Source organism: Aegilops tauschii, chromosome 2, assembly GCF_002575655.3.
Source record: "Aegilops tauschii subsp. strangulata cultivar AL8/78 chromosome 2, Aet v6.0, whole genome shotgun sequence".
Classification (NCBI taxonomy): domain Eukaryota; kingdom Viridiplantae; phylum Streptophyta; class Magnoliopsida; order Poales; family Poaceae; genus Aegilops; species Aegilops tauschii.
In genome coordinates, this window is record NC_053036.3 from 456778792 (window position 1) to 456787304 (window position 8513).

Here is an 8513-nt window from a genome sequence, read left to right on the forward strand (position 1 = left end):
CGGGGGTAGCGGCAATGGCGGCCAAAGAAGAGCGGCGGCGGCGGCCTGAGGACAGCGACGGCGGCTAGGTTAGGAGCGCGGCGGTGGTGCTCGAAGTAGGCGAAGAACCCTGACAGTGTGACGAAGACCGGCGCGGACGGTAGCGTTCCCGCGCCAAAGGGGGCGGTGCAGCGCATGCCACGAGAAGTCGACGCGCGGGGACGGCGGTGAACCGCGGGCCGCGGCACCACGGCCCGAAGGGGCGACGCGGCGGGTCGAGGCGACGGCGGGAAGACCTCGAGGCGGCGGCAGGGACCGCGGTCCATGGTGCTGCGGCCCGTAGGGGCGGCGCAGCGGCGAAACCCGGGTCGGTGCAATCGCGGGAACGGTCTCGGGACGGCGGTGTGGACCGCGTGCCACGCTCGCTATGGCCCGACGGGGATACGCGGCAGCGGCGCGAGGGTCAATGCAGCCACGGGGACGACCTGAAGCAAACGGCCTCGGAGCGGCGGTCGACCGCAGGCCGCAGCACTACGGCCCGAAGGGCGACGCAGCGGTGACGCAGGTCGGTGTAGCCGGAAGAAGAACCTAGGGGCGGCGGCGCTGCGGCCCGACGGGGCGACGAGCGGCAGCCCGTTACTTGATTGATAATGACGCGCTGTACTCTGAGACGATCTCCACAGGATTCAACATAACATCCGGTTGATCAGACCGAAGGCATATGTCAGAGGACGAGACGTGCAAGATGCAACGAGACATGGGCATGTACATGTGCAGGAAGGCTGATTGAGCACGGATACCCGAGCAGCCTCCACGGTATGAAGCCAAGCAGCCACGGATCCCGGCCAACATTCAAGCAATCTGCATGCAACGGCCATGGGGCGTGTGCATCGACTCCAGCAGCCAAGCACGGCCGCGCGGGTGCATGAGTGGTCGTGGGTGACGCGGCCCGCCTGACTGGCAAGCGCAGGACTGCGCGAGCGACCCCGGACCAGCGCACCCGAAGCACGCGCGGAAGGCTTGAGGCGCCGTGTGGCAACCAATCCCGTCGGAGTTGATGAAGATGTCAAGGAAGTAAAGCGTGTTGTAGATGACGAACTGCGGCCGAAGATTCAACCCGATCTATAAATCGGAAAACCAAAAAAAGAACACCGATCAAACGACCGGCGAGAGAGAAAATCTCAGATCAATTAATCTGGAAAAAGACTCTAGGGTAGCCGTTCAACGCGATCGGCTGATGAACCCTAGGAACGGGCGGCGCGGCCCCCGGCGGCGGTCATGGAGGCCGACCGCCCAGGGGCGGCGCGCGGGGCGGAAGCGGTGGGCGGCGGCTAGGGTTGGATCGGTTATGCTGATACCACGTTAGAAGGGAGAGAGGGGGATTGGTGGAATTGATGATTTATTACTTGAGCCTCGTGGGCATATATACAGGAGTACAATGATCAACTTGGGGTACAAGACAAGCCAGAACAAATCATAGTCTATCTCTTCTTTCCTAATAATCAATATACTCAACGGTCCCAACACGATTGTTGAGTAACGTGATTGTATTAGGAAACATAGGTTAGACTAGGAAATATTTTGGTTTGCCTTGTACTCCAAATAGATCATGTACTTCTATATATATGCCCACGAGGCTCAAGCAATACAACGAAACGAATATTCCACCAAACCCCTCTCTCCCTTCTAACATGGTATCAGCCTAATCGATCTTAAACCCTAGCCGCCGCCGCTTCCGCACCCGTGCGTCGCCCCCGGGGTGGTCGGCCTCCATGACCGCCGCCGGGGGCTGCACCGCCCGTACCTAGGGTTCGTCCGCCGGCCGTGTTGGCCGGCTGCCCAAGAGAGTCTTTTTCCCGAGCCCTTGCTCCGGGTTTTTTCGCTCTCTCGCCGGTCGTTTTGATCGGCATTTTTCTTTTTGGTTTTCCGATCTATTCTTGATCTGTTTGCGTCGCCCGCCGCCGCCGTCGACCCCCATGCGCCTCTACTCCGACCCCGGCCCAACCAGCCGGCCTCTCCTCCGACCCGGCGGCCATGTGCGCCGAGGTGGCCCGTCAGGGCCAGCCGCCGTCCGCGCGTCGGTCCGCCCGTCGCCCTGCGCCGGCCGTCACCGCCCTGCTCCGACCGGGACACCTGCATCACCCCGACCCAGCGGCCTCGCACCAAGCGACGGCCAATCATAGCCGTCGCTCGCGCGCCGGCCCGCCCATCGATCCACATCACCGGCCTCCGCCGCGTCTGCACGGCGGCTCAGCGGTCTACCTCGCCGGCCTCGTTCTCGGCTGCGTCGGGACGGCTACGTCAGGCTCGTCGGCTGCCTCAACTCGGGCGCCGCTGCTCCGTTGGTCGCTCGGGCCTCGCTGCCCAGGCGCTGGTGCTGCTTTGGCAGCCCGAGTGCCGGTGCTGACAAGCTCGTATGCACGACGTCCCACGCCGTCCGTCGTCGCCGGCCTCATCACGGACTCCGCCGCCACCCCGCCTCCACCGAGCGGCGTCCCCGACCTCGCGCGCGCTCGGCTTGATCACCCGCTCGCCGCCGCGATCCGCCTCATCTACGCCGCGCGACCGACCTGGCCTGTCGGTTACGAGCGCCTCCGTAGGTCCCGTGAAGATCGTCCCGAGTACCGCGCGCCTCTCCGCCGATCGAGCATCGGGCTGCCGCTGCGTCGCCCCGTCGGGCCGCAGCGCCGCCGCCCCGTGGTTCTCCTCGCGGCTGCATCGACCCGTGCGTCGCCGCTGCGTTGCCCCTTCGGGTCGTAGTGCCGCGATACGTGGTCCCCGCCGCGCCCCGAGGCCGTCCCCGCGGTTGTACCGACTCGCGAACCGCCGTTGTGTCGCCCCTTCGGGCCGAAGCATCGCGGCCCGCGGTCCCCGCCGTCGCCCGACCCGCCTGCCGCCACTGGGTCGCCCCTTCGGGCCATAGCGCCGCGGCCCGCGGTCCACTCCGCCGTCACCGCGCGTCGACCTCCCGTGGTATGCGCCGCGCCTTCTCCCTTGGCGCGGGAACGCCACCATCCGCGTCGGTCTTCGTCACGCTGCCAGGGTTCTCGCCTACTTCGAGCACCGCCGCCGCACTCCTAACCTAGCCGCCGCCGCCGCCGTCAGGCCGCCGTCGCCGCTCTTCTTTGGCCGCCGCCGCCCGTCCACCCCCTTCGCCTTCGTCCAAGCACCAGCCCGTCGCCAGCGTCGCCATCATCTACCCCGACCACTTCGTCTACTCCGACCACCGTTGGTGACGTCGGCCCCGCGCCGATGGACGCCGCAATCGTCGTCGAGTTCTCCTCTGCTGGCCCCTCCGACTTCTCCGACATGGCGTACAGCTCGTGCAGGTCCCTCGTCTACGCATGCCCGGTGCTGGCAACACCGATGCGTGCCTTCATCCACGACGTGTCCCCGGGACTGGCAAGCCTGGTCGGCGCTTCGTCAACTTCGTCTTCGTCCGTCTACGCATGCCCGGTGCTGACAACACCGGTGCGTGCCTTCGTCCATGATGTGTCCCCGGGCTTGGCAAACCCACCGCGACGCGTCGTCAACAACATTTTCTTCCCGGTGCACCCCTACTTCGACACCACTGCGCCCATGCTAACTCGGCGCCCCCTTGCGCCCGCGGCTCCATGGCGACTTCCTCGACACCGGCTACCCCAACTCGACATCGACCACGGCATTCTTCGCACGGCTACCTCGACCACGGCTCCACCACCCACGCTCTCGGCTACATCAACAAACGGCACAAAGGGCTACCGCCTGCTTGAGCAACCTCGTTGGTTTCCACTCCATCCATGACTCCGCGATGCGTCGACCGTTACGACTGTGGGAGGGTGTCCGTCGGCTTGCCTTCGGATTCTTCTCCAGTCTCACCGTCTGCGTCGCTACCGTTTGTGACTGTGGGGGGATGTTGAGTAACGTGATTGTATTAGGAAACATAGGTTAGACTAGGAAATATTCTGGCTTGCCTTGTACTCCAAGTAGATCATGTACTCCTATATATATGCCCACGAGGCTCAAGCAATACAACTAACGAATATTCCATCAAACCCCTCTCTCCCTTCTAACAACAATGTCCCCGGAACACGCGCGACAATAACCGTCTTTTATCTAGCGGGAAGCATAGCACGACGGCTTCATCGGGGGAGCGCGCGACGGAGTAGCCGGAGACGCGGACCTGTTGTTCTCTGGATTGGGAGGGCGGGTGGCGGTGCGCTCGCGCTGCCCATCGAACTCCACCTCCACAAACGCGTTGCAGGACGCCGCGCCGTCCTTGGCGGATAGCTACTCCGTATCCGCGACTTCCACGGCCAGCTTCATCGTCCTGGCGATCTAGCTCGACAACCAGCAGCAGCCCGAGGTACGCCGACCTCCAGGAGCCAGCGCAGCAGCCCCACTCCGTCGGCCTCAACCTGCAGCTCTGGCACACGGCGCATACTCAAACTAAAAAAATCAATTTTAAATGTTTTAAAAAATTCTGAATTTTTTTGTAAATATTCACAAGAAATGTAACTACATGTCCTAAAATTTCAGATCTAAACTCTAAACGAAAATGTGAAATCTAGCATGAATAGTGTCATAAAAAGACAAAAGCAACATTTGACACTATTCACATCTGAATTTGTTTTTTTGTTTCTCATTGTACATTTTGAGTTTGGACCTCAAATTTTTAGGGGTTGTAGTCACATTCCTTGTGAGCATTCACATTTTGTTTCGAAAATTTTGAAACATTTAAAATTGATTTTTTGAAGTTGGAGCATGGGGAGCACCTGAAATTTTCCCGAGGAGGAGAGAGCGAGGGGATTGCGTCGTTTTTGCAAAAGACCCCCTGATTCCCTGCGTATTCAAGCGGCTGAGACGATGTGGCAGTCAGCGCCCATGTGGATCGACTTGACCACTGCCAAATTAGCACATACGTAGAGCAAATCATATTTTAGACCGTATGTGAACCCCTATAGCAAGTTTAAGGATGGTATTTCGGATATTTTAAACTACGAGGCCATCAACGCAAGTTATAAGACCTACAATGAATTTTTCTCATACATTTAATAAATTATGATAACAACATCAGATTCTACACCATGGTAGCCACCACCACCTGGCTGGCTTGCCTTGTCAGTGGATGGTTCTTATTCAGCGGAAGAGGGGTCGGCGGGAGCAGGCATGATCCTACGGGATAACTTGGGTTCTGTCATTTTTTCATCATGTCAACTATTATTCTACTGTAACAATGCTCTCGAGGCGGAAATTCAAGCTATTAAGATTGGAATGTATATGGGTATCGAATGGTCTAACCTTCCGGTCTTAGTACAATCGGACTCGATGGTGGCCCTTTCTTCTATGACTGATGCCTCACTTGATAAATCACCCAATGGTCAATTGGTCAGGGAGATCAAGAACTACATGCTGCAGAGGAAGTTTAAACCAGTGAAGATCCTGAGATCACAGAACATGGTCTCACATTGTCTTGCTAATTATGCCCGAATGGCTCGTAGCACCGCTTGTTGGTTGCAACGGCCACCCCCCTTCATTCATAATCTTGTATTAGCGGACAGTAAGCCTGTTACTTTGGAATAAACTACTTTTAAACCCGCAAAAAAAACATCATATTCTACAAGGAGATAAAGACACATTTGACATCTTTTACACTTGAGCAACATAAATGCAACAACAGAAGAAAGAAAAATACAGCATAGAGATGGAAGGCCGGCCGATGCTTGCCTTCTTGATCACATCCTTCAAATTGATGGTATTTAACCATGAAGGTCCCTCGTTGTCCAACTCTGCTGATAAGCAAACAGTCGGAAATGAGCAACGAGATAGCATATATCAATAAAGTGACACAAATATGATGAAAATATTGGCATGCTTCAGAGAGTATGCTATATGGAATTTCAAAACCAATACAGTTGGACTTTCTCAATTTGGATTTACAGAGCAAAAGATATGTATTTTCTCAGTTAACAAATGTCAAATTTAGACTTATATTAGCATGGCGCTTAATTGAATGATTGGAGAGAGATGACGTACATTACAAGCAACATATAAGACGGGACAATGTATTTGATGCTTACACAATTCAAATCAACATTGGAGTCATAGAACAAAATATATGGATTTTAGGGTTTAATGTGACATTTCTACGGTTTTAGCAAATCAATGAAACAATATGCCCTTGTCAACATTAATGATCATAAACAAAGTTTTGTTATTCATTTTTTTTGTGAGGAAACAATAAACAAAGTTTTATGGAAATGGTAAATCCCGAACTTTCGGGATTTGACCATGGCAAATCAAACGATTTCGATGGCAATTTTAGTGATGTGGGGATGACAATTTTAGTTGACACACACGATAATTTTTTGCCAAAAAATAAACTACACACGGATTTGCCATGCTTGCCAACTAGATTTGTCAGCTTGCATCACTAAAATTTTCATCAATAACGTTCAATTTACCATGGTCAAATCCTGAACGTTCTGGCGTTATCAGGGTCCAAGTTTTAATGGGTATAGAACAAGTCAAACCAGAAATTTACATGTAAAGATAATTTCTGTGGAGTTTGGATGACTTACCTATGGATATTACAAGTTCTATCAAATTTGAAGCATTTTTCTGATTAAACTTTTAAGATGGCTGAGACAAACTATTTGTACATAGAAAATCAAGCCTTCAACAATGACATATTGGTCCAGGGCTCAATTTATTATCAGTTGTGCAAACATGGATTCATTTTTCATTCTTTTTGGGCACTTACAAACCGAAAATCCTAGATGCACAGAGAGTTACAGCATCTCACGGATCAACACGGCTAACTAATCTTCTCCCCCCCCCCCCCCCCTCAAAAAAACTAATATTCTCCCCCTCCCCCTCCCCCCCCCCAATTTTCAGTGGGGGTGGGCCCCGCCTCTCTCCTAATCTCCAATCAAAATCATCCACCTAATCACAGTCCGTTGAATCCATAAGACTAGCCACAATGGAGAGTAACATACACTAATAATATACACATATCCCTAGACTATGTTACTACCTTCATATTGGGTAGTAACATAATTGTAGTGTCATGCAAAACTTCATTTATTAGGTTATAGATTCATATTGCATTGAGACATGTGATGTTACAGTAACTAGCTAAGTTACTGAAACTATCTCTCTCCTCATTAACTTATTTCCACATAAGCAAGTTTGCTAAGTTGAAGTCGATGTTACTGCTGAAGTTACTCCCACTGTGGCTAGTCTAAAAACCGTCCGTGTGTGTAGCATTGCTCCTTACAAACAGGGCTCACAAGACTTAATTATCACATTTTTTGCAGATCAAATAATTGCTGGCAACCGGGTCCACAGGACAGTTAACCGGCGACCACACGCCGGCGAACGCGTGCGCTCACGAGACTATGGCGGCCCCGCACTGGAACCACGTTCCTGGGTGCCTGAGCACCGGCCGCTCACACCGATCGACAGAGCGGGAGGTCGCGAGCCCAACCGCGCTGCCCTGGGGACCGATTGCCAGACTCACGGCAGACGGCACAGTCGGTGGCAGTGACGGGCGATCAGGGAAAAAGTGGCAGGAGCTACCGAGAAGGGGATGGAAACAAATGAAGGTGGATAAAGGACCAGGCCGGGGCCAAAGAGCTCTCCAACTCCGGGGAGCGGTCGGTAAGGCATGCCGGAGCTCCAGGAGGTCGATGCGGCCAACAGAAGCTCTTGGGGACGACAGCCGCAAGGAGCTCCACACCCATGCGATGGTGGCGCTCGGCAGGAGGTGGGTAAGGAGATGACGCGCGGTCGATTCCGTCAGCGAGCGTCTGCTCCGGCGCTCTGAAATCTGAATGCCGGAGAGCACGAGCAGTGCAGTGCAAGATCGGCCGGCGAGAGATGAGTGCCGAGGAGAATGGGCTGGCGAAGGGAGGACCGCTAATCGGTTGAGTTGACCAGATCGGAAGGCTCGGGATGTCAAATCAGAGTTTGAATTCGAACTCGAGTTGCCCACACGGGTTCCGATCGAACTCTAGCAACAACGTCGCCCTCATAATAAATAATCTCAAATCCAGAAGCACTACTACACGTAACAATACTCCTAAGTTCTATTTTTGGTACTGCCGGTTTTGTAGGTATGGAGAATAAAGTAACCTCCAATCGCAGCAGGTGCGTTCTTGGTGCTATGTTATTTACTTATTTTTGTGTATATTTATACTACGTTTTCCAATTTCATGAAGTAGGAGCTAATATTTTAAATATCATGTCCCATAACCTAGGATCAAGCAAACGAAGAATCCAAGAAAGATATCTTTATTCCTTATCAAACAGAAGGTTGGATCTCTAGTTTATCAAAAACACAAACTTATCAGACCAAAGAAGTTGTTTAGGCTGTGTATTCATGATGAGTTTGGCACAAGGGCATTGAGCAAACCTGCGGTGATACTTAGAGCAACCACACTACATCATGAAATAAAGCTTCGCACAGCAAGGCGGAACATCCTATGGATTTATCGTGTGCACAAAGTTCGTACGTGGACATCTTATAAGGAAAATATTGAGGTGATCAACAG